Here is a 27,997-nt window from a genome sequence, read left to right as displayed (position 1 = left end):
ACCTTCTACCCCAATAAACTCTATACAGTGGTACCTCGGGTTAAGTACTTAATTCGTTCTGGAGGTCCGTATTTAACCTGAATCTGTCCTTAACCTGAAGCATCACTTTAGCTAATGGGGCCTCCTGCTGCCGCCAGAGCACGATTTCTGTTCTCATCCTGAAGCAAAGTTCTTAACCTGAAGCACTATTTCTGGGTTAGTGGGGTCTGTAACCTGAAGCGTATGTAACCTGAAGCGTATGTAACCTGAGGTACCACTGTAATACGCATTTCCAGAGCATTTGACCACTCGAATGTCCTTCATTTGCTCCCTTCATTTGGTCCCTGCCTGCCTGAGAGTGCTCTTCCTTGCAGTTGTTTCTCCCTCACTGACAAGTTGCTCAGTTTGGCTATTTCCAGCAGCCTGCTCCCTGACCGCTCCAGTGAGAACACACTGGTATTTTCGACAGGGCTCATGGCTCATTTCTTGCATTTCTCCCCTCACTGACAAAGTTGCTCAGCTCTCTCAGCTGAACTGAACTGAACTTGTATCCAGCTTTGAGATATGTTGGTGTGTGTGCATGTGTAGGGGAACTAATCATTCGCAAACAACGGGGGGTGCTTCTTAAAACCAGGTTAATTAATACATTAATCTTTAAATATTTATGTAGAGTTGCCATATTTCAAAAAGTAAAATTGCTGACACTCGCAAAGAAAAACACCTAAATTGTTGAGCTTTTGGGGGGGGGGAACTTCCCCACAAAATAGTTATTTTAAGCTTTTGGAACTGTTTCCACTGCTTTTTGTGGGTTTTCCCTGACATTTTGCAAATTTGGCAAAATTCTCTCCTGGTGCCATTTTTACACCCAAAAACCAGGACATGTCTGGATTTTTCCTGACGTATGGCAAGCCTGTCTTTATGTGAATGAATCATTTAAAAACAGGCACCAAAAGGTACAGGTGGTGACCATTTTGCACAGGGGTTCTGTTCCCAGCCCCTGTGCACATTGCTGGAGCACATATAAGCACGCCCCACCCCATTTCACCCCCATACTGCCGCCTTCTGGGCCCAAAAGTACCTGAATGTTGGTGATCGTGCGTCAATTGGATGTGCCTAAAATGGTCACCCCCTATTCACAAGTGTTGCTTTGGAAAACAAACATGAGTATTACAGCCAGTAATCTTGGCATCTGAAAGCATCCTCAAGATTGATTTGCAACAATGACTTGAGATATTTGGGCCTCACCATTTCAGAGATCTTCTCTTTCCTGATCCCTGAACTTATCCGTACAGTGTGCTTTGCTGGTTTGGCTGACCATCACATCCAATATTGTAGTGTGGAGTAGGAAGAAATGCTTACTGATCCTCCTCACAGCAGCTCTTTCTTCTGCAAGTCACAGCCCACCCTCAGAAACTCCTGCTGATTTGCTCGCTTGGCCAGATGCTCTTTGCCAAACACCCACCTGGCCCAGCTGTGTCTTTCAGCAGCACTTGTCGACTGCCAAGGCAGCTTTTAATCTTTCACTTTTCAATGAGTGCTAAAGTAGTAGTTTTTAATTATTCTTTCTTATTCTAGCTACTTAAAACAGCAGTAAAAGGAAGCAAAGTTATTTGTACAGCTCAGCTGACAAGAGATTGCTGGCTTGATTCTGAAGTGTGTGGCAGCACTATTATGTTATCAACTGGGTGGACCAGCAAAAACCACCCTCAAGGCATCTAGATTCCAGTGGCTGTGGCTTCTAGGGAGCTGTTTTCATTTTTCTAGGTTGCCACTCCTCTAGGGTTTGAGTATTCATTGAGGGAGGGAAAAAACTCGGAACCATCAAATCTTTTTGTAATCGTACAAGTAGCAGATGCGGAGCCAGAATGCAGCCTTTCATTTTGCCACTTTTTATGCCCTACAAATTCCATTCCTTTCATAATGGATGCCTGCCACTTTGTTGTTATTTAAAAAGTAAATAGCCTTCCTGCAGGAAATATAAATAGGAACTAACTTGACTGTAAAACGTACCTCCAGTTGGCGCAGAAAGCATGAAAGAACCTATTGAGCGGAAAAGAAAGCTTCAGCTCAACTATATTGAACCCTCCAGAATGTAGCTGCTTTTGACACTGCAACCCTGGAAAGCTAGAGGTTCTACCACAATTATGGCATATGCTGTCCCTCTTTTATGGTCACTTGTAAATCCATGTCCCCGATTTTGTCCCTATTTTGTAGAAGCTGTGTTAAATTTTTGTTAGTGAGAGTTGCTAACATTGTCATTCATCAGGGTGTATTGGCTCCCTTCACAGAGCCTTTGGAAGTTTAGCCTGCAATTCCATGCATGCAAAGATCTCATTGAACTCAGTGGGAGTTACTTCTGAGAAAACCTGTATAGGATTGTGCTGCTATATTTTTGAATGAGTGCATGTTGTATTTGTGCATATTTTGGTTGGCACATGAACACCAAGACATAGAGATTTTTCTTTTTTGAAGTTTTTTTTTTGGGGGGGAAACAAACCATGAACCCAGACGTAACACTAAAGCAAACCAAGACTCAGCTCCCAGCAGCTCAGGAGGAGGGAGAGGGGAAGGAGCAAAGCACATGCAATTTTAGTCCCATGCCTAAAGATGACATGAACCCATATATTGTTAGAGAAAAGCAAATACTTTTCCTTCTCTTGAGTTTGCATTTGATACACTTGTTACTTTAAACCACATGAGGGCACTCTTTGTCTAGTGATCTAGCCACCTTCTGTTTGTAGCTTCTCTGCCTAAGTTAACTTCATCCATAAATGCTGAGCCATTTTGTTTTATTGCTCTTTCTCAACTTGAGACAAACAAAATGTCTGATTTTTTCCACTCTCTCTCTCTCATCTCCACTCATCCTACAAATAGTTCATGCATGAATAAGGCCTTTGAACTCCAGAAATTGTAAGTGATTTTCTCACAAGTGCCACCACCCACCCAGCTGCTCCCAGGAAGCTCTTCAGTGCCTCCTGAAATCTGACACTGGCTCTGTCTGACTCTAGCATGAGCTACAAATGTAGTAAAAAAGAGAGCAAGCTGCTGCTACTTTAGTCTACAGGGTAAAGATAATATCTATGAAAATTCCTTTATGTAAAAACAAAAGCAAAAAAAAGAACACAGTTCCTTAAAGTAGAAAACAAGCACAGCAGGGAGCAAATCTGGGCTAGAACCTTCTTCCTGATGTACTACTAATTCTTTTTTAGCTTACAGGGGAGTTTACATGGAGGAATGTTTAAAAAAAAGTGATCTCCCATCAGTAGTCTGAAGCAGTACCATCCAGTCTGCTACCTCAGGATTCCATTTTCCCTACATGTAGACAAGCTTTCTAAAAAGAGCCCCTTGGACATACAACTGTAAGGTTTTCTGCATGATTGGAACCCCTGTTGTTTGGGCATTTTAGTCACATGGAGCGAGGTCTATGTACCCTGTGCGCAATTATACACATAGGTTCTCTTTTCAGACCTTATTAAAATGTGTAGAGAAGGTTATGTGCAACACCATTCTCCCCGTGCATTCACGTAGCATCTAAAGGGGGGGGGGGTTCTATTTCTCTGTAAAATAAATAGGGGCAGCAGTTTTAAGAAAGGGTGTTGGCAGGGACTAAGCTTGGTCTATAGCAGAAAATACCCTTGCACATTCTTATTTTATTCTAAGTAGTTACTGACTGCCCCACTTCCTTGGTATTTGCCTTTTATTCTTGAAAAGTGCAAGTGGTTTTAGATGTATGGGAAGGGTCATTCTGATCAGAGTTATTCATAACAGTAGCTATGAATTTATCATCTGTATGCATTCTGTATGCCAACTCAAAACGTTGTTGCTGTCAGTCCCTTTAGCCACACACGCATGCACACACACTTAAGTATATTAGCAAATATTGCCTCAAACAGGTGCACACTAATTATTTATCTATGTATAGCAGCCCTCCATTTCCCCTCCCCCAGATACACAGCCCAGGCGAACTCACATCTCCTTTTCATCCTGATAAAGAAAGGGTGTTCTATTCATAGGAAAATAGTTGGGTCGGGCTCTCTGGGGCTTTTTGTTTGTGCTCCACGGGGTGCCTAATAGCGCTGCAGGGGTAGGAATCCAGTCACGCAAGCAACCTACAGTATACACTGCCAACCAAAAAAAGTGTTAATTAAAGGGTGTCAAATTCAAGGAGAGCCAGAAGTGGCTTGGGGAAGGGGTGAGGGGGGTACATTTTCCATAGAGAAGAGCATATAGAAGAGGTGTCTTCAGACAATCTCTCCCCCCCCCCTTTCTTTCATTTTTGTGAATTGTTCCATAACTGGATACCAGGCAGCTTTGCAGTTATGGCAGACATTCAGCTAGCCTTCTTTATTGTTTAAAATCAATAAATATAATTAAACTTACACAGTACACTCCCCACTGTTGTTGACAGTAGTTGTTTTATCTGAATAAAGAATGCTTTCCAGGATTTTGTAGGAAGTGCTGCATATTTATGCAAAAGTTGTCTATTAAATCTCTTGCATAGCATTTGGTACACAAAAGCTTTAGTTTCCACTTTGTATTTCAAAGCACTGTGCAATTTGCTATAAAAGGTATGAAAGCAAATAAAAGTGCCTGAATGTTCACGCCGCATAAATCAGACTTGTACATAAACTGTTGTGAGTGAAGGTTCCCCCTTGAAAACAAGTTAAACTCTGCACATTTATTATTTCTTGTACTAAAATTGCTGGGGTTAATTTACTTCTCGGTGGAAAAGGTAAAATAATAATACAATCATTCATAAGTCAACATTATATTGCCTGCATATAAAATGTTTAATATATATTGTCATAGACAGAAACTGAGGGCTTACAATAACATACTGAATTTAATTAAACTGCTGGGACAGCATTAATGTGAAAATTGTCACACTGAAGTCAGTTACTGTTTTGTCCCACACCTGATTTCCCCCCCTGTGTAATATAATGCATACATTCGCCTCTGTTCCTGTCTTTTGACAGTTGATTGATAAAAGTATTTGGGAATGAAATCAGTATAGACTAACTCCTTAAATTTAAGCTGAATGGTGTGATATTTGAATCATACATTCATCCTTTTAGTCTGAGGTAACAAGGTGCTATGACTTATCGTATTTTTTGCTCTATAAGACTCACTTTTTCCCTCCTAAAAAGTAAGGGGAAATGTGTGTGCGTCTTATGGAGCGAATGCAGGCTGCGCAGCTATCCCAGAAGCCAGAGCAGCAAGAGGGATTGCTGCTTTCACTGCGCAGCGATCCCTTTTGCTGTTCTGGCTTCTGAGATTCAGAATATTTTTTTTCTTGTTTTCCTCCTCCAAAAACTAGGTGCTTCTTGTGGTCTGGTGCGTCTTATAGAGTGAAAAATATGGCACTTAAGTCTCTGCATGTGCAAATGAGTTTGCTCATCTCATCTGCTAAAAGTGTGTCTCTATTTCGTCACAGATGGATCATGAATGAAAATAATTGAGAAGATGGCATTATTCTATGTTATTCTTGAGGTTAGTAGTACACATGAAAAGGTAGCAGCCCCTCAAAGGTTAGGTACCACCTAAGTAGTACATAGGGTTGATAAGCAGCCATAATAAATGGACACAACTTTTTACTTTTAGGTCAGTTGCCTTTTTGTGTGAAGGAAGCCAGAGACAAAAGTGTGCAGAACAACTGCAGCTCTTATTTGTGCAGCAGGTTAAATTCCTGCCATGCAAAAGTCAGAGGTTTGTACCCATGCACACCTCCATACAGGGCCATAGCTATGGGGTGGCAAGATGGGCCCCCACTGGAGTTGCAGGCTATTGCCCCCCCCTCCGCAAAATCAGCTAAAAATATGTCCATAAATATAAATATTGATCGTTGTTTCATAAGAAATAGTTTTAAATAGAGGGTGAATTGAATAGATGGCTAGGGGGAGCAATCTGGACGGTTCTGCCAGGGGCGCAAGATCACCTAGCTATGGTTCTGCCTGCATATGGGCAAGCAAGAAGCATTATGAAAGTCCAAGGACATATTGCAGCCCAGCAAAAGCACTCTAAGAGGGTCAGAGGTGCCAACTTGAATAAAATATTGGGGGCCCCTGCCCTGCATAATTGATCATATGACGGGGTGTACCCATCAGCAATGCCCATCAACTTTAGGGGCTCCCGTCGCCCGCAAATATTTTATTCGTGACCCCAAAGGGACCTCAGCACCTTTGTGATCTGAGGAGAATCCTAATGACTGGATAAAGAGGCCTGGAATGAATGGACATGACTGACTTAAGTCCATTCATTTCAGTGGGTCTCCTCTGAGTTGGACACAACCCTCAGTTATGAGGGAAGTGGATTCTCTAAACCTGTTGAGATAAATCTTCTGCTTGTTGTATGCTTCAGAGTTGAACTCTGTGACAAACTGAACTATGGGTGGCTTTAAAAATATGTATATGAAGGATAGAATTATTATATAGTTATTTATCTATATAATGCAGGGCTGTGTATTTTTGTATAACTGTTATTTGAGTGATTACAAACTGGCAAATGGTTTGAGGTAATTTAGAATCTTTTGTTTGATAGGCAAGGAATTGGCGGGAACTCCCTTTGGGAATGTTGAGGAGAAACAGGTGATAGCAGTTAGAAGTGACAGTTAGGAGAGCACTGATGAATGTTATGAGGGAGGGCAGTGTGGGCATTTAGATGGAAATGGTTATTATATTTAAACAAAAGGATGTCACAACTCAAGTGCATATAGAAAGGACTATCATGACAGTGCAACAAGCCCTGCTGCACTAAAAAGTTTGAGATAAAGGGAAAAGATGTACTTGAATTAGCTACTGGAATCCCAAAGCTTCGACAGATTTTTGGATGTTTTCTATTCTTATTTGTTTTTCTTATCCGATTTTTAAAAAAGAAATAAGTTTGAATATCACAGCCCAAAATCACCTGACATCTAAACAATAATAAAGAAGATGTGAGGCAGATCTCCCTGTGGAAAAAGTTCTCTTCATGGATTTATCTACAGTAGGTAGTTGTTAAACTTAACAGATCAATAGTTTCAAAAGATGTAAAAAGGAAGAAGTGCTTAATACCACATATAAGAATAATAGGGAATAGGTAAAATAAGGGTTTAAGAAGCTCTGTATTTGGGAAGGTTAAAAGACCTGGTGCACAATCAGGTACCATATGTCAAGCAGCAGAAATATGCCCCCCACCTCCAAGTAACAGTAGGGTAACTTCTTTACTTAAATACTGCCATTTTTGGTGTATGTTTTTCCTAGTGGACCAACATACATGTTTTGTGCTCTGCAAAATATGAAAAATAACCAGTTGCCATCTATAAAAATTAAGTGTGAAAATCTGCAAAATATCTACAAAATGAACAACAGTATGATGCCAAGATTGTGTTTGGTTCAAAATAATGATGCGGCTGTTTACAGAAGCCATAGAAGAAATCTACCAAGTACTGAACATTGTACCCCATTGATGTACTGTATATAGCAACAGAAAACCCAGATATACTTGCACCAAACACAGACAAGCAATAGTGTATTTACAGAACTAATGAATTGGTTCCACCGCAAAGTGCCCCTAAATAAATTCTCATTTGAACTCATTTTGGGCTAACATCTGATTAGGTATGTTCTGTAAGACACCTATCACTATATCAAAAGAGAAAGAGGAAAATCTGCTAGAGTAATATTTCATTTCATGGGAGATGTGATGATACTTAGAACTAGAGTATTTGATGAATGGGTGCATGGAGGAAAGCATTCTGAAAACAGGCAAAAACTGAACCTAGGGGAAGCTGCTGCAATTTTGAGCCAAGTTCTAGTAAGGTTTGTTTGCTCCACATTTCTGCGACATCATTTTATTGTTTGCAGCAGCAAATGTTATAAGAAATCTTTAGCAAAGAGTTGTCAGTACCTCACCAAACTACAACTGCCCGATCCGTTGGGGGAAGACTTGAAGTGATATAATAAAACCAGTATATATTGGTAGTGTATACACATCATTTAATAATGTAGATACAGCCACATCATTTGTGGAAATATCTGGAATCTTGGATCTAAACCAATTCTCAGATCTTAATGGCTGGGCTTGATAGACTCATAAGACTGGAACGGACTGCAGGTTTGTAGTCCAACCTGCCCCCACAAAAGCTGGATCAGGGCACACATTATGATTTTCTCACACTGCAACAAGCATCCCTGACCAAAAAAGGTTACCAAGTCCACATTATGAACCAATGAACACAGACAGCTCTCTCCCTACAATAGTTAATGTCATGTAAAGCAGCATTCACGTCATAACTTTTGTTCATTTATTGTTTCAAATTTGTTGCTCTTAGAGGTACTTGACCCTGAAGTCATTTAATGGTTTTCTATACTGTAACACATTGAATTTGGCCTGGTAGCTCACAACCAGTGCACCGCCCTGGGAATAGAGGTGATGTGGTCTCATTTTGCCTGATCATTCTCAGGAAGGCACTGTGTAAAAATTCACCACCTGGAATAGGTTAGTGTAGGCAAAACCAGATCAAAAAATGGGATAACTGAAAGTGTGAAGGTGAACATTTGGACATTTCAGCCAAATGTCCCAAATATAGACATTTTGTTCCAATTGATCCCTGTAACAATATTCTAATTTCAGTTATGACTGGTAAATTTTGTGCAAATCAGTCTGATGTTGACAAACATAACTAACAAATATATTGTCACTTTATAAATCTTCATAAGAAAATATTAAATGCTTCCAAACCATATAAAATACTGTAGAATTATGGCCAGCTTTTAGATTTTTCCATGCGCTTATTTCTCCTGCTTTTTAAAAATGGTGTCACGCTTTGCATATAGTAAATATTTTTGGTTTTAGATTATATTAAACATGCATCTTTGAAAATTTGGTTGAAACAAGTGTTCCCTTTTCTCCTTGCTCATTCCATGATAAGTGCTTTATGTTTGGGGTTTGCTAATGCAACAGTCATTTCTGAGAGCTATCCAAACAGAAACCACATCAATAAGATACTAAACCCTTAATTACAGTAATGTATGTACTGAGGATTCCTCCTCCTTCTCCCCTGCATCCCTATTTTGCTTCCACCCCAAACCTTTCTTCATTCCCTTGGGCACAGACTCCTAACTGCAGCATCTCAAACCCATCACAGCACGTGCACTTAAAACGGCTGCAGGAAATTTGTTTTACAAGGCTGGTTTTAACTGAACTACCTGCTGTGCACCACATTGCTACTGTTTGGGAAATGAATGATGGGAAAAGCAAGTCTGTGATTTCATTTGTTCAGACCGATTAGTCACACGTTGCATACGGTATCATTTGCTTGTCACTTAATGACTGACCAGCCTGCCTGAATCATTAGTGCTGTAGTGCAATGAAAGGAAGACATAAGCATAATGAGGAACTGAAGGAAAGTGGAGTGCTGTTTTACCTAAAAGAAATGGTGCGCAGAAATCCAGCACAGCTGCAGGTGTTCCAATGACAATGTGGGAAGCAGTTAGCTTCCAATTTAGCAGAAAATTAAGAGCGAAAAAACTGTTATTTGTGAGAGAAGATACTCATGGCAAGCAATCATCCATGCTCTATATCCACAAGATGAGCATTCAGCTGTCTTTGTCGTGACTTAAAACAATTGGTATCTTGGGCAGCATTCAACACCAGATTGGTGCTTATTATCTGCAGTTTATTCTTTCTTGGGATATTTTGTTTTTCTCTCCCCCCCCCCCCAACCATTTTATGGTTAATTTGCTTGCATGAATGTAAAACCATTTAAACTGAAAAATCTGGATTGTGGTTTATCATTGTGCTCTGAGCTGCGTGATGCAACATAATTGCCAATTTTCAGATTCATAATTCATTTTGATTCATGCAGCTTCATGCAAACCACACTTTTCAAACTACTAACAAGCTAGATTAGAGCCTGCAGATTCCTTTGGTCAAATAACACACGTTACAGAGCTGCGCTTTGTAAAGTCAAATTATAAATGTTGTTGACAAGTAACTTCACTTCCCAATCAAAACATCTTGGTTCTGGGAATCTAGGGAATAGATTCTGTATGTATAGTCTTAACAAACACACATAGTCAAGATGATTTGGGGGTATGAGTTCAGTTTCCAACAAATTTTCCTGTGTAATAATTGGCATGTTGCATTTGAAGGACAGAGGAATTGCATCCATGACTGAAGTGTCATAAAGATGTGAAGTTTTAGGTCAGTTTCAAAAACGACTGCTGTTGTAGGCATCTATTATAGAGATTTAACCCAGTTGTTTCATTTAGCTTGTGCACATTCTCTAAAGCGCATAAAAGTGCTCAAAAGGAACCACAAAATAGATTATCTGGGAGAGGAAAGATGTTCATGCTTTTGTAACTGATTTCAACTTCTGAAAATGGTCTTCCAAATAAAATAACTTCCACATAGCTTCTTAAGATAGGACTATAGAAATTATTTTAGAGGGTCTTAAAGGGAGGGTTCAAGAAATTGATCTTTCATGTTCAGAGGCAAAACCTGGGGAAGGCATCTGACCAGTGTGGATCAATGAAGTTTCCTTTGCTTAACTCTGCCTAAAGAATTGTGATATTGGTGGCAGAAAGTTGGCGAATGGAGAATGCTTGAATTGGTATAAAACGGTTTTGTGACTTGTGAGACAGATGGCAAGTGATGCCTGTGCTGAGGGAGAGCAATATAACAGACTTAGTTATAGAATAGGTTGTACAATACAAAGAAACATAGGAGCCAACTCCTAGGGGTTGTGGGGGCTTCGGCCCCCACAATAAAACATTTGCAGGGGCCGGGCCCCCACAAAGTTCATGAGCAATGCCATTCAAATGGTGTGTGTGCACTGTGTCATGTGATCGATTATGCGAGGCGGGAGTTACCTGGGCCCCTGCAATATTTCATTCAAGTTGGCAACCCTGCAAAGAAAACATTCCCCATGGGCACATTTTTGAAATTGTGTTATATGCTCTGAAATATTCCATTAATTATTCCCACTGAGCCATTTTAATCTGGTCCTCCTTTCTGTACAGTTGTGAATCCTGCAACCTACTTTCATAGCATTTTTTAGAACTCTCTTCTGTTCTTAGTAGGGCTGCCATAGGTCTGGAATTTCCTGGAACATTACTGGGATTTCAAAGGAGGACTGACGTCCGGGGGGATTTCCAAAAGGTGGTGTTTTGTCCTGGATCTTAGGCAAGTCAATCAAAAAATTGCATTTGTAAAAACAACTTTTGGGGTGTCCTGATATTTTACTTTTTGAAATTCGGCAACCCTAGTACTTAATATAGGGACGCGGGTGGCGCTGTGGGTAAAACCTCAGCGCCTAGGACTTGCCGATCGTCATGTCGGCGGTTCGAATCCCCGCAGCGGGGTGCGCTCCCGTTGCTTGGTCCCAACGCCTGCCAACCTAGCAGTTCGAAAGCACTCCTGGGTGCAAGTAGATAAATAGGGACCGCTTACTAGCGGGAAGGTAAACGGCGTTTCCGTGTGCTGCGCTGGCTCGCCAGATGCAGCTTGTCACACTGGCCACGTGACCCGGAAGTGTCTTCGGACAGCGCTGGCCCCCGGCCTCTTAAGCGAGATGGGCGCGCAACCCCAGAGTCGGACACGACTGGCCCGTACGGGCAGGGGTACCTTTACCTTTACCTTTAGTACTTAATATTGCGCATTAGTTTCAGGTTTCCAAAGCACACTTATTGTTTTCTCTGCTCTTTATGAATTCATTTTCTCCCATTGGCTATCTTAGAGCTTGGTGGCTTTTTAAAAGTGCCTTCCTACTTCTTTATATATATTTTCTGGGACTTCTGCAAAGTATATACCTCTGCAAATCTTTGAAAAACCTCCAGGTAGATTTGCTAGATGTCTTCAGTCCTCCAAATCCAGAGTACAATTCCTGCCACATATACATTAATGACTGAATAAATGGCTCAACCCCAGAATTGTCTCTCATCAATGTCCCCAATTTCCCAGAGTCAGTGAAGTCTCCCTCTAGTGGCCAGTAACCTGTTGACTTTTTTTCCTAAATGCTTCTGTGCTCTTTTCTGCTTTCAGTTTGGGCTGAGGAAAAAAATGCTGGATCAGCAATGTTACATTCCCCCTGGGAGCACCCTCTAGTGGTGATGTGCAGCCATGGTTGAGAAATAAACTTTTTCATTTGTTTCCACCACCGTGATCTATTTTCTTTTAAAAAATATTTTAAATGAAGTTTCACCTGAACATTTATTGTTTCTTTATCAATAACATTTATATGCTGCCCCGTAACAGTGACTTACAGTAAATATAAAAAAATCATATGAAAATTCATTAAAACACTGCACAAATATGGGATATAAAATCAACTGTAGTAAATCTGAAGGCTGGGAGTAAAGCTACAAGAAAACATGAAGAAACAATTGGTTCCAAATAACAAAAATGCATTTGCTGGCAAAATCTATAAAGTATCTTGGAATTTGGCTTACACTGGATTATATATATAACTGACAATCATGAATAATTATTCAAGAATATTGAACAGAGTTTAGGTTTTGGAGTTCATTCCCGTTTTCCTAGATAGGAAGGATTGTTGTTTAGTCATTTAGTCGTGTCCGACTCTTCGTGACCCCATGGAAGGATATTGGAAGTAAAAAATAACATTTATCCCCAAATCTTGTTTCTGTATATAAATATCCCATGACAGGAATGGAGGCTGGTCTGTTTTGGTGAAAGGGTCACTGCCCCAGCAACTTCAGTCTGCCATCAACATCTGTCAGATTCTCCATCTTAGTCTCAGTGCTACCCTTTATAGCAGCAGAGAGAAAGATGGGAGCAAAACTCAAGAATTCATTTGGACAGGAAAACCACCTACACATTCTTGCTGATTAAGTGGCTAGTTTTACTGCATTAGAAGGACTGGACGAGGCTCCTCTGATAGCTTGTTGGTTGGAGGACCTTTCATCTCTTGCAGCATATGAAAAAATCTATGTTTGCCTGCAAGTGCAAAGAGCATAACTTTTTTGAGATCTGAGACCCCTATTTTGAACTATTTGTGTGGTATACATGCCATATGGGCTCTGCCAAAGCCCTACGTCCCCCTTGCCTATCCAACCCACCCTTCACCTTTTCCTTCTTTTTAATATTTGGTTTTGACCACATGTGCCTGATTTTCAAAATGGTATTGTGAATTGACATCCTTTGCTGATATGTTTTCTTTTTCCTTCTTTGTACTGTTATGGAAAAATTAAAAACCAAGAAACTTTGCATTTTAGAAAAATAATATATGAATATTTCACTATACCATTCATGAAGTAATTGGTAAAGGACTTTTGCATTCCACCAACAATATCTGATAAATGATCTTGACCAATCATTGCTTTGCAAAATAATGATAATTACAACATCCTGAACTTGTATAATATCAGCAGTTTTGTTTATTTAGTTCTCCGCAGGGGAGATATGAATGGGGTCGTATCAACTAACATGGACAAGTCACAAAGTCAAAATGTTACAAAAGACGGCAGACTACCTAAAACCTTTTTTGAAATGATAGACAATATGGATTTGATTGATGTTTGGAGGACAAAGAACCCACTAGGAAGAGAGGGAACATTCTTTTCTGAAGCCCAACTGACCTGGACAAGAATCGACCAAATATGGATTTCTAGAGGCCTGGCACCTAAGGTCAGAAAAGTGGAAATCTGCCCAAAGACCTGTTCCGACCATAATGCAGTAAAGATGGATATGACATTACTACCAACTGGATCCTTTAGATGGAAGATGAATGACAATTTGTTCAGAGATCAGGAAATTATTAAGAAGGCCCAAAAAGTTTTGAAGGATTATTTTGAGATAAATATGAATACTACGGTGGAAAAAAGAATTGTCTGGGACGCAAGCAAAGCTGTAATGAGGGGATTCTTGATACAACAGAATGCAGTAAAGAAAAGAACACAAAATGAGAAAAAAGATAAGATCTTGGATAAAATAAAAGAATTAGAGAAGAAATTAAGAGTGAATCCGAAGTCACAGCCAACTCTGAGAGAAATTAAACTTTATCAAACACAATATTCTAAACTGATAAATCAGGAAATCGAATGGAAGGTTAAATTAATGAAACAAAAAACGTTTGAGTCGGCGAATAAATGTGGAAAACTGCTAGCCTGGCAGTTGAAGAGAAGACAAAGATTAAATACGGTAACAAACTTAGAGGTTGATGGAAAAAACATTCAGAATCCAGTGGACATTAGAAAGTGTTTCCAGAGATACTTCAAAAAACTATACACTCAAGGGCCGCAAGACGAAGTTGAGATTAAACAATTTTTGGCAAGAAATGGACTATCTAAATTGTCACAAGAAAATAGGACAATCCTGAATTCTAAAATAACACGACAGGAGATCGAACAAGCCATTCAGAACATGCAACTCGGCAAATCTCCAGGGCCAGATGGGCTGACTTCCAAGTACTATAAGACATTAAAAGACTATTTGATACAACCTTTGATGGAGGTCAGCAATGAAATTATGGAGGGGAAGAGGGCACCGGAGTCGTGGAAGGAAGCGTTTATCACATTAATACCAAAGTCGGAAGCTGAAAAGACACAACTTAAGAACTACCGTCCCATCTCCCTTCTAAATGTGGATTACAAAATATTTGCAGACATTTTGGCAAGTAGATTTAAAAAAGTTTTAAATGAAGTAATTCATAAGGACCAGGCCGGCTTTCTCCCAGGTAGACATCTGTTTGCTAATACAAGGAACATTATTGACATTTTGGAACTTTTGCAAACAGATATAAATACAAAAGCAGTTCTAATTTTTATAGATGCGGAGAAGGCCTTTGACAATATCTCCTGGAAATTTATGATGGGAAATTTAAAAGAGATGGGAGTGGGACGGGGTTTTGAGAATGGGATTGAGGCGATATATTCAGAACAGAAAGCTAAATTGATAGTTAATAATGTGGTTACAGAAGAGTTCAAAATTGAAAAAGGGACACGACAAGGTTGCCCTATCTCCCCTTTGTTATTCATTTCGGTTCTGGAAGTGCTATTGAACATGATTAGAGGGGATCGGTTGGTGGAAGGAATTCAGGTCGGACAGAAACAATACAAATTAAAAGCTTTTGCAGATGACCTGGTTTTGACCCTGCAGAAGCCAGAGCCTAGTACGAAAAGAGTATTACAACTGATTAATGACTTTGGTCGGGTGGCTGGATTTAAATTAAATAAACAGAAAACTAAGGTCTTGGGGAAAAATTTGACTGATACAGAGTCAGAACGGTTTCAGAATGAGACGGAACTTAATGTGGTTAAAAAAGTAAAATACCTAGGGGTAAACATAACAGCAAAAAATCTAAGTCTATTTAAGGACAACTATGAAAAATGTTGGACAGAAATTAAGAGAGACTTAGATAGTTGGTCAAAATTGAAACTTTCTTTGTTAGGCCGAATTGCTGCTATCAAGATGAATGTATTGCCAAGGATGTTGTTTTTATTTCAAACACTTCAGGTTTTGGACAAAAAGGAGTGCTTTCAGAAGTGGCAGAGAGATATTTCTAAGTTTGTCTGGCAGGGCAAAAAGCCCAGAATTAAGTTTAAGATACTAACTGACGCAAAACAAAGAGGGGGCTTTGCCCTGCCAGACCTAAAGTTGTATTATGAAGCCGCAGCGTTCTGCTGGCTAAAAGACTGGCTACTTCTTGAAGACACTGATGTGTTAGATCTGGAAGGGTTCAACAATGCTTTTGGATGGCATGCATATTTATGGTATGACAAGGTTAAAGCAAATAAGGCCTTTAAGAACCATATTGTCAGAAAATCACTGTTTAATGTCTGGACAAAATATAAAGACCTGCTGGAAAATAAAACACCAAGGTGGCTTTCACCTTTGGAAGCTAAGGCCCGAAAAAGACCCAATATGGAGGCTAAATGGCCAAAATATTGGGAAATACTAGAAAAGGATGGAGATAATTGGAAATTGCAGAGTTTGGAGAAAATGAAAGACAAAGTGCGAGACTGGTTACATTACGCTCAGATTAAAGAAGTTTTTAAAAATGATAAGAAACTAGGGTTCCAGGTGGAGAAATCGAAACTAGAAACAGAATTGTTAGAACCAAAGATTAAGGTACTTTCAAGGATGTATAACTTGCTGTTAAAATGGAATACACAAGATGAAACGGTTAAATCGGCTATGATAAGGTGGGCACAGGACATTGGGTATAATATCATGTTTGAGGACTGGGAAAGGTTGTGGAGTAATGGATTGAAATTTACTGCATGTAACGCTTTGAAAGAAAATGTAATGAAAATGATTTATAGATGGTATATGACCCCAGTCAAACTTGCAAAAATTTACCACCTGTCTGATAATAAGTGTTGGAAATGTAAAGAGTGTGAGGGAACGTTCTTCCACCTCTGGTGGACTTGCCCTAAAGTGAAGGCGTTCTGGGAAATGATTTATAATGAATTGAAAAAGGTATTTAAATATACCTTCACTAAGAAACCAGAGGCTTTTCTTTTGGGTATTGTCGGCCAAGGGGTGGTAAAGAAGGACCAGACATTTTTTATGTATGCAACAACAGCAGCAAGGATACTTCTCGCAAAACACTGGAAAACTCAAGATCTACCCACACTGGAAGAATGGCAGATGCAACTGATAGACTACATGGAACTGGCTGAAATGACCGGCAGAATTCGTGACCTGGGAGAAGAGAGGATTGAGGAGGACTGGAAGAAATTTAAGAATTATTTACAAAAACATTGTAATTTGAGTGAATGCTAAATAAGATGCTAGACCAAAATAACTGAGCACCACTAAATTTAGAGGTTTTTAAGAAAATAAGTAAGATTGTGAAAATTTAACTCCTTTTGAGAACTATAAGATTATGAAACATAGAAGGGATATAAGAATGTAAATAAGATGATAAATTGCTGACAAAATGTTATAACGAGGAAAGTGGGAGCGGGAGATGTGAGGAAGTCCAAAGAAAATGTGAAATTATGTTAAGACAAATGTTATATTGTTTATTATGTTTATTTCTATTGTAAAACCCAATAAATTGTTTTAAAAAAAAAAAATATTTAGTTCTCCGCAGGACATCCATCATGTCTGTCTCTTTTTTGTTTTGCTTTACATTTTACAGTTTTCTTTTGCTCCCTGTCTGTTCTCACCAGCTGGTCAGAGAAAATATTCAGCTACACCCTATTTCCTTTTGCTTAATAGACACACTGTTCTGTTCTGCCAATTTTGTGTATAATAATTTCTTTCCCCCTGTATTCATTTCCAATACACTGGTCAGCTTTCAGCATCTACTTCATTAACCATAGACTATCAGCAGTTTATGAAGGATATTTTATTAGGTTGGAGCGGGCGGGGGGGGGGATCCTGTTCCCTCAATTCATTTTGTATGGTATTCCTAGATTTGTGTGTTTGGTTTTACTCTCATAGTTTCAACATTTGTGCTACTTGGTTCTGGGTTTTTATCTAGCCTTTTTTTTTATGCGTATATGCACTCCAATCTTCCAATTAGAGAGGCATTAGGGCAAAGAAGATGATTACTGCTGCTTGCCTTCTATAACAATTTTAAATGTTAACTATATTTAGAATGAAAGAATTATATGAGAACCAAACACACATTACAAAGAAGACACATGAGCATCACCAAACTGCATCCCTTCAGTATGTGTATTTGGGGCAGGGATGGCACGGGTGTGTGTGTGGAAACAGGAGCAGCAAAGTCGATTTAGATGTGAGAGTTGTGTCCCGCAGGTTAGATGTGAGAGTTGTGTCCCGCAGAGCTCTTGTGCAGATTGGTTGTGATGAGTGGCATAGTTTTTCTCTTGTATGGTTTGTCTAGGTGCTATAAGTTCCACATCAACTTCATCTGCCAATTGCACTTCTTTATTATTTTGCTAAAAGCTTCCTCACTAGTTTTCCTGTGTTGTTCCATTATCCCCAGTAACTCTTGTATATGTGCTTTCATTTTCAGTACATCTAATTTCACAGACTGCAGAGCTTGGGTGTCTGGCTCTAGCAGTGAATAATATCTGTTTATTATCACAAGACAAACAATAAAAGTTGTTGTCCGTGTTGCTTTATCCTGCTGATTGCTTGCATTGGGAGACAATGCTTATGTGATTTTCTGCAAACACACAGATATTTTTGTATTTTTTCTTTAGTCCACTATATTTCACATAGTACAGATTCTTTTCCATTTTCCTCTATAGAATTTGCATGTGGCTTTTTCAGTCGCTGTTCAACTGACACCTTTTTCCTGTTCGTGACAGAAAGGAAGTTAGAAGCCTCTTCATGAGAACCACTATGTCACCCGATATGTGAGTGCTCTCTTGAAACTTAATTGAAGTCTTTGTACCTAGTACAGTGGTACCTCGGGTTACATATGCTTCAGGTTACATACGCTTCAGGTTACAGACTCCACTAACCCAGAAATAGTACCTTGGGTTAAGAACTTTGCTTCAGGATGAGAACAGAAATCATGCTCTGGTGGCACGGCAGCAGCGGGAGGCCCCATTAGCTAAAGTGGTGCTTCAGGTTAAGAACAGTTTCAGGTTAAGAATGGACCTCCGGAACGAATTAAGTACTTAACCCGAGGTACCACTGTACAAGCTTTGTAATGAATGTGTCCTGTACCTCTCATACTACTGGCTGGGAAAATAAAATGCAGTAATGGCAATCAAAGGCACCATAGCACTTAGTGTCTCTTTCCCAAGTAAAGGATTTTTGCAACCCATTTCCCAAGAGCCTTGATGGACACCTTTGGTTTCTATTCCTGGCTACTACCACCCCCATCTGCCCTTCAAAAAGCAGGGCTGTGTCCAGCAGCACTCCCAAGCTCCTCACCAGATCATAAAAAGGCACCAGAACTCCTTTGTTTATAACTGTGTTTTTAGGCCTTCCAAATCTTGTAACATTTGCAGAAGCGGCAGCATTAGATCAGAACAAGTAGCATTCATCTAAGCTGTCTACTGGCCTGGGATGGCTCTCTTGCAGAAAGTGCAGAGAACCCAAGCCTGGCAGCCACTGTCAATAGGAGTGGTTTCAGAGGTCATTCTAAACCTCTTGTTGACTAGCTGGATATGTGTGTATCGATGCACATGAATATAAAAAAATGCATTTAGAATTAGAGGGGGCTTGTGTTTCCTTGCCCCTCCACCCCACCGCAAACACCACTGGTTACAAGAGTACATGGATCTCTTTGACAACAAGGGCACTGGGAAGGAAACCTCTTTGTTGTGTATGTGGCGCCAATCAAGCTGGGTGCACACATAGGCCTGTCAGATAAGCAGCAGTCGTACTGGTCAACTTTGGGGCAGTAAAGGAACCAGAGGGGATAAAATCCAGGCCTTGCTCCACCTCCCAGATGAAAACAGAAGTACATTTTATCACAGTCTAGTGATGCAAGTGTTAAATGACTAAAATGTGGCAAATATAAAGGAAGCTGCTTATGCATCATGTTAATTTCTGGTTTTCAATGAAACTTCAGAATGTATTGACTTGTAAAATTTTGATGTGACAGTGAAACAAATTGAACCCACCTGCTGGGGGCAACAACCTACTGAGCTGAATGAATGAAAGCCAATCCTTTGTTCTTAATCTCTGAATTCTTTACTTTCTCCCCCCTTGACCTCCCCCTTGCCCCCCCCCCGCAAATCGTTTGTGATCCATTTGAATTCAAAATCAAAATAACATAAAAGAAAATATACATACACATGGTTTTAACCAGCAGCACATCTATTTAGGATCTCAAGAGTGATGACATCCTTTCCCTCTCCTAGGGCCATATTCTTCTCTCACTAGGACTGGCAAGGTTGTTTTGGTGTAAAAATGAGGGAAATTTATTGTCCCTGCTGTGGCAAAGAAAAATAAAATGGTCTCAATGAAAGAATGCTAGTGGTGAGTTAGGGGTATCCCCACAGAGTAAATTGTTTGTCAAAATCACATGATTCATTGTATTTGTCTCCAAGTTAGATCCCCCTACTGTGGGTTTATATTCTAGTGAGTCATCCTGGTGGGAGAGTGAACCTCAAAGGAAATGGTTGACTAAGTGGTTATTATATATTTTTAACTGTTCTTCATTAGGCAAAAGTGTGTTGAATTAATCAAAAGCCTCCTTTTATAGCTCCCAACATCCTAAACAGAAAAAAATTGTCATGAAAGACCCAGTGCCTTTTGGGGACAGTGCTCACCAGTAAGGAGCACTTTCACCTCTCTGTTTTTGTGCTACTTATAATGGTATGGGGTTGCTTGTGCGTAAGTTGCCGCCTCTCCTGGCTATGTTGCCTTGTTAAACCTTTCTGTCTGGACAGCCCTTCAATTCGTGGCTGCCTCAGTCGCTAGCAGAATCCGTCAGTGGGCGTTTCTTAAACCTTTTCCAACATAAAAGTTGTTTGACACCCAGTCTCCTCCTACTTTCTCTGCGCGGAAGTCTTCTGCGCAGGGAGGGCATGGGTAGCGGAGTACCAGTGCTCTCCCCGCTGGTGTCCGGTGAAGAGTCTGGGAGCCCTCTCGCCGATTCCCCCATCTGCCCCTCCTTATTCCTGGTGTTGCACTGAATTGCTTCCCCATCTGCTGAGCTGCCTCTCTCCCTGCTGGGCCCTTCTCCAGCATCATTAGAGAGCCTTCCCTCCACCTCTAGCTCCGATGTCAGTTCCCTGACACTACTCATGGCACTTTTATCAACATGTGAGTATTGGCACCTCATGGGGTTTTTTTGTAAAAAAAAAAAAAAGCACTGGAAATACTTACCCAATATTCTCCATGTATTTTTAAAGCCATCAAAGCTAGACTGGTCTGTACCAGATTTGAGCATGGTTTTATTTTGAGACTATTTGGTCAGCTGCTTGAGACATGGGCATAGTGGGGGGGGGTGCCGGGGGGGCGTAGCCCAGGGCTCATGATTTTGAGGGGGGCGCAAACCAGGTGCCCCCCCCACAGGGATCCGCATCCTGTCCTGTCTGCCACTGGCAGTCTCTGGGACTGGCCTTGCTGCTGCATCCCCAGTCCCCTTGTTGAAAGGCTGCCCAGCCAATTTCAGAGGGTTTTTCCCACCAAGGCCAGCGTCGTCTGGCTAGGCTTCTCCCTGCGCAGGTGGGCAGACGGTGCAGCGTGGCCCTAATTTGCTGTGGTAGTGAGGGCTGGGCTGACACAGTGGGCTCTGTGAAAGCTCTGCGCCCAGCCCCTGCCCAGTGTGTGTGTCCCCACAGCGGCAGGAACAAGGGCTGGCTGGTGCTGTAGGTTATGTTTGCCCTCCACACCCCACCCACCCACATGCCCTGGGCTCTGGCAAACGATGCAACACCACTGCTTTGAGAGCCACTCAGAACTATGAAGTGGGATATAAGTATTCTAAACAAACAATGGTTTGCCTAGTACTAGATATTAAGCCACCACCCCATCCTTTGGCAATGAATTCCATATATTAATCACGCTTTGGATGAATAAGTACTTCCTTCTGTCTGTCCCAAATTTCCTACCAAATGTCTTGTTTCATAGGCTGTCCCTTGCTTTTACTAAACCCTCTCTGTTAACTTCAGGCTCAACAGAAGAATCCGAAGTTAAATCTATGGAAAACTGTGGAAACCTGAACGCTGTGGCACTTTTCCAAAAGGGAAGTCTACTTACGTTCTTGGTTCCCCTGCTACTGAGAGGGTCTTAAAAATGTGAGGATTGAAGTGTCTAGGTGCACCTGTACAGACACCATCCCTTTATGTCAGACATAACTAGCACTGGAAGCCTGCGCTGTACTAGAAATGTCATTGAATACACTTAAAGGAGAAACCAAAATTGCAGCTGAGTGCAGCTACAATGGATGATTATAATACAGAGCAAACTATTTCTAGCAACAAAGGCCCTCAGCATATTAACTCATTCAGTGAGTTGTATTGTGTATAATTCTTGCTTACACTTGCTGTCATGCGCCGTAGTTAAAATTTACACTCTTTTATTGGACATGAGAAGATATTTTTATTTATACCCTCTTTTGTTAGCCATTTGGCTTCATAATAATTAATCAAGCCACCAAAGCATTATCATAGTGGGGAGTGAGGAGGACTTATTTGCATTATTAAGATATTCTAACAGGGTATCTCAGTGTGTTAACAGCTCAGCTACAATATGGGCCTCTTGTTTTATGACAAGTTACAATTTTCTTGTAATGTTAGCTGAAGTTCATCTCAATAATTATGCTAAATTAAGGAGTCCTGCATATATAGAAATAAACATTAAAATGCATTAAATTGAAGTGAAGAATGTAATTTAATCCCTCTACAACTAAACGAAAGTCAGCACTAAGAGTGTTAGTTAGTCCTTGTTTCACCCTGTTAGGCCTTGATAAGACACACAACCCTCACTTTCTTATGTGTCCTTTACATAGACACACACACACAGCAATATTGGGTACTGCTTCATCATGGTGAGAACCCTCCATGCAGTAATATATATGTGAATAACATAACCCCATGACATACCCTTCAGCTGCCCTGAATTTGCTGGCACCACCACAGAAACAATGAAGCCATCATGGCTTCTTCCTTTGCCATAGCTGCAATTTTACCCAAGGTCCTTTTAAGAGTAGTTTGGCTCCCGTCTTCTGCCCCTGCCCATGGGTACGTTGTGAGGAGGAGAAGATGACCCGGTGTGGGGGAGCAAACCCTGGTGGTGGAGGGCATGTGTGAACAAAGGTGGTTTTTGGAGCCTGCAGCACCCAGCAGACAGGAGAAGGGAGAGAGCGCTTTCAAAATAGGAGCCCACCCTGCTGAGATGCTGGGACTGCCTCTGCTCTCTATCCTTCCCTCCATCTCCTCTCCCCTTCATATTCAACCCCCCTCCACAATTCCTCCCCATTCTGCTTTTTGCACCTCAATGACACATGTTAGCCCCCTCCTTTGCTACACAGCTCCATTCACCCACCATTCAGCACACGCATTGCCCCCTAAGTAAACAGAGCCTAGGAATGTGTGACCAGGCAAGAGAAAGAGGGCAATGGAGAGGAAGGCATATGGGGGCAAGGGAAAAGCCAGGCAGAGGTTTTCCCTGCATATTTTAGAGTCTTCTCCTTCTTGGAGAACCAATAAGAAATACTACCCCTGGCCCGCAAAAATAAAATAAAATCCCCACCACTCTTAAGCTGCCCCCCATCCCTTCTTTCAGCCTGCCCCTTTTAAACACAATTCCTCCCATTTATCATTTCATTCATTCATCCATCATTTTTTAGGTTATTAAAAGGAGGGGGGGGACCATTCACAATTAACTTTCTTTGGCTAAATACCTTCCCATCATGAAAACTGTGCCCACTTCTCTCCCCCCCACCTTTTTCCAGCCTATATTTCCTCTTTCTCCTAACCCTGTCACCAATTCTGATTCTCTTTCTTCTTTTCTCCTTTTCCAAAAATGTCCTTATCCTCTCCCCCCCCATTTCCAATCTTTTTCTCTTCCTTCCCCTCTCACTTCTTTCTCTTTCCCCTCCCTTTCTCCCCCTTTTCCTTCCTTCTTCCCTTCCTTTCCCCAGTCCTCCTTCCTTTTCTTCCTTTCTTCATCATTTTCCCTTCCTTTCATCTTCACTTTCTTTTTCTCTCTCTGCCCCCTTTTCCCTTTTCTTTCTTTTCATTCTTCTCTTCCCCTTTTTCTTCTTCTTTCTTTTTCTCTCTCCTTTCCTGATTCTTCCAAATTACAGCAACTGTTTCCTGTGAAATTACATTTCATAGGCAGGGCAAAATATATCATGTGTAAAGAGGTAATTGGGAGATCTTATACATTTCCCATGTTTGATCTCACCTCACACATATACGTCATATACAAATGTGGGAGAAGCTTCCTGAGGTAAAACAGAATGTCCCTATTTTCATCTGAGTAATGTTGAAGGGTACATGTCTTCAGAAATCAACATCCTGTTGGGATTATATTACTTGCATGCATGCGTCCCATTGTGGTCCATGGAACAAGGAATCTGACTGTGCTTGAGTGTCCCCCACACTGCTGCACAAGTGTGTGATAGAAACCTTATATATCTGCATCTTTTGTTTGCTGTGGAAGATGCATGGCAGATACCTGGGCCTGAACTGACCTTTTTGGGAAGGAGGTTTCCTGAATGTAGGCAAATATTGGTCCCATGAGATGAAGTTCAAGGCTTTATTCACAAATTAAAAAGTAACAAATCACTGGGACTGAGTAGAATCCCCCAGAGAGTTCTTAAAGAATTCATTGGGTGAATTGTTGCTATCCTAACAAAAATATGCAACTTGTCTTTAAAATCAGCTTCAATACCAGAGGACTGGAAAGTAGCCAATGTACTATTTTTTAAGCAATTGAGGTGGGTGGGTAAGCTCACTGTCTGTTGGGGTGAAAAACATAGTTCAAGATAAAAATATCAAGCATATAGAAGAACCAGTCTTGCTGGAGAAGAATTAGCAAAGTTTCTACAAAGGGGAGTCCTGTCTCAACAAACATTTTTTGCACCAGGAATTTTGGGATACACACAAAAAATGGCATAAAACTCTTGTTCTCTTGGCTATTTTTCTATAGCTGGAGTTGGAACAGTTTCAGGGTATTTTCAAGGTACTACTAGACCATAAGCCTTAAAATGTTTCAGGTCCTAGATGTCTCAGTCTGTGGAAGGACCCTACAGATGCAGGATTCTTCCTCAGAGGAAGGCAAGTAAGAGCTTATAGGCTTGCCTGTGTTACTGACACTTTTGCCATGACAAAAGTTCAAGGACAGGAGTGGAGGAGGTTGTGTGGGGAGCATTTTATTAGACTTGGGATGGCACTCTTCCCCTTTATTGTTCAGTCAAGCAGTTCTGTTGTAAAGCATTGAGACAATCACTTCTAGGCTTTTGTATAGTTTGATAGCTAATTGAGTTTGCTCAGTGGGCACGGGTAATCCACTGACGTTTCTTAAACCTGGAATGGAGATGTGTGAGAGACAGAACAGCTTTACAGTTAGTTTGTCAATGTGTTTGTCTCTGGTCAGAGAAACTAGCAAGTCAGCTGGCAAGAAGCAGCAGTGGCCCCTTTGAGGGTTCTGTTACTTATAGGAAACTGATGCTGGTTTAGGATGATGTCCCTTCCTTAGGATTCATGAAAGGGTGGCGCGTTCTGTGGACTGTAGCAGTACTTTCCAAGTACCTGCAGAGCAGGTTGCCATGGAATCATCAACGTCCAATCTTTTGTCCAAAACATGGATGATGCCAGCACTTTTATTTGGCATTCTATTTAGTAGGCATCTGGTCTTAGTATTGCTAAGTGCTCAAATTCACCAAGCCAGACATGTGTCCCCACAACATTCATTTAAGCCAGAAGTACAGAGGGGAGAAAAGGGGGTTTAATAGCAAAAAAATTACTGTTTCACAAAATGGAAATCCTCTGTTCGGATGCTTTAATGTATGAACAGCAGATATGTGATTAAATATTCTAAAATTAGCCAGATTGTGTTTTCTACATCGCTACCTTCTACATATTTCTGTCCCCAAACCATAATTTATAACCACAGTGTCAGAAATCATAATTTAGAAGTAGCTTTATCCAGTTCATTTGATCAGTGTTTTTAAGAGGGGCTTCTTCAATTAAGTAGTCACTCTGCTGCAAATTGTCCTGAATTACACCTTTGGATAATTAGGTCTAGGCAGAAAGTGGTCATATTCATTTTGCTTTTAAACCGGTTCTGTTACTGCTTTAAGACTTCTTTTGTCCACTTGCTTACTTTCAATATTTCCATCCTGCTCTCAGTACAAACAGCATAATCAAAAATTAAAATAATATAGCAAACTTAATACATTTGTAAATTAAACTAAATCTGCATTACAAATACAATGTTGATAAAAATGCAAGGGCATTTTTTAAAAGGGAAGCCTAATGGAAAATGTGTGCCTTAGCTACTTGTCAAAGGGCAAGTGGTAGTCTGGCAAACATCCTTTGGCAGAATGTTCCATTGCCTTGGTTCCACTGCAGAAAATAAACTGGATCTTGTGAATGGATTCAGCACTACCAACTAACCCCTTTCATTTATCCAAAGTTGCTTACCTTCTCAGATTGGAGTAGTCCATGAGCATCAAATACAGGCAGATGAGTTTAATAATAGCTATGCTCAAGGCTCCACAAGACTTTCAAATAAACAAAATTAATGCAACCATTTTGAGTGCATGCTGATCTGACCAGTAGTTAGCTTTTTCAGTGATTTTGGCATACTGACTGGCTTTTGCAAATGCTCCACACTGAACTCACGATATCCAAGAAAGTCTTCTCAAAATGATTTAAATCAAGTATGCTGAGTCATAGTTAGTGCTGTACAAATATATCTCAAACCATTCGGATATTCATTTGCAATTTCATCTAGTAATTTATGTTCTGCTGCAGTTGGTTTATTTTGCCCAAATCTTTGTTCTGTTTCTTAATTCACTGATGTGGAAATATACTTCTTTTTTATGTAACACATAATAGACACATATATTAGCTATCAACAGATATCTGCAAACCAATTACCTCCCCTGCGTGTTTCATTTCAAAGTTAATGAAAGCGAATGACTCATCACAAAGCCATCCATGGCTGCAAACCTTACGATATCTACTCAGAAGTAAGTTCCACTGAATGCAGTGTGTCATGCTACCAGCCAAGGGGCTAGGACTGCAGCTGCTTTCACTACTTGATTTCACAATTCATTATACATTTGTCGTCCTATCCCATTTACCCCAGTCAGGAATTGGGGAAGGGTGGTCTGATTATAACTCAAGATAAAAGAAAACACCCTTCAGGTGGTCAAAATGTGGAGTCAAATCCAGGTGGTTCTCCCCACATTGACAAAGAAGAGCACTTTAAGAGGACTTTAAATAACTTTTTGAAAAGAAAAGTGAGAGATGTAGTCCACTGGTTTTTTAAATTCACAATAAGATGCAGATTAAGGTTGAAATTCTAATCAACACCTCTGGGAGTAAGCACCACTGAATTCAGTGGGGTTTACTTCTGTGGATATAGATGTGGTTAGGCTTGCAGTCTTAGTGCACATAAGCTGCCTTTGACAGCAAAAAAACTTCAGAAAATATAGATGGGAAGAGGCACCCATAAATGAATATATAAATAACATATATTGCAAAGCAATTTATATCGCAAAGCAATCTATGTATGTATACAGTAATGTATGTATGTTAAAAACAACAATGTATGTTGTAGAGCAGGCTTCCTCAACCTCGGCCCTCCGGATGTTTTGAGACTGCAATTCCCATCATCCCTGACCCACTGGTCCTGCTAGCTAGGGATCATGGGAATCGTAGGCCAAAAAAATCTGGAGGGCCGAGGTTGAGGATGCCTGTTGTAGAGAACCAAAGGAAATCATTTTCACAGCAAGATACCATGCTGCAATGGGACTGTTTGAAGGAGGCAGTGGTAAAACCACTCCTTAAGAAACCTTCCCTGGATTTGGAAAACTAACTATCTACTGGCCAGTTGCTAATCTCCCTTTCATGAGCAAGGTTCTGAAGCGACCAGATCCAGACGCTTTTGAAAGAAACAGATTTTCTGGATCCATTTCAATCGGGGTTTTGGCCCAGTTTTGGCCCAGAAACTGCTTTGGTCGCCCTGTATGATGACCTAAGCTGGTGCAACAAGTAAGCTTGTCTGCTAGACAGAGTGGTTCTGCTCATGTGGGAAGCAAGTCATCCTGTAGTGAACAGCATTGCAATGAAGCCAGTCTTATTGTACTCTGCAAACACAACAAACTGAAAGAAAGTCAGGGCAAGGTAACACTGGCTGTGCTATTTTTATTGCTACAATCTGTTCCCTAAGTCGATGCATCATATTATGCCAACATGTTAGAAGTGACCAATACACTGTACTTGGTCATCTTTAATCCCCCTATTTTTCACATCTGGTTAATTCCAATTACTTGGCGTAGGTATGGGGAAATAAGTGACCCTCAAATGTTAGTGGACTCCATCCCCCATCAGCCCGGCCAGCATGGTCAATGGCCAGAAATAATGGAACTAGTAATGCAATAGCTAGAAGGCCCCTGGGGTTTGACATCCCTGGTTTAACATAATGTCCTTTAAGGGTCTCACTGATTTAAGAG

General features: G+C 40.6%; 1 protein-coding gene across 2 annotated transcripts in view; it reads left to right on the top strand.

The window, feature by feature from the left end:
* The first annotated feature begins 6,631 nt into the window (after positions 1-6,631).
* CDCA7L (cell division cycle associated 7 like) overlaps positions 6,632-27,997 on the top strand; it is a 62,939-nt gene continuing 41,573 nt past the window's right edge. The window contains exons 1-2 of one of the 2 annotated variants that reach the window (XM_080974935.1): positions 6,632-6,960; positions 18,210-18,257. The gene's annotated coding sequence lies outside the window, so the exon portion shown is untranslated. Of the gene's footprint in view, positions 6,961-18,149; positions 18,258-27,997 lie in introns of both variants that reach the window. The other variant, XM_080974934.1, reaches the window with a different exon arrangement.

This window comes from Podarcis pityusensis, assembly GCF_964106645.2.
Source record: "Podarcis pityusensis genome assembly, chromosome: 12".
NCBI lineage: Eukaryota > Metazoa > Chordata > Lepidosauria > Squamata > Lacertidae > Podarcis > Podarcis pityusensis.
This window is presented reverse-complemented; position numbering and strand designations above follow the sequence as displayed.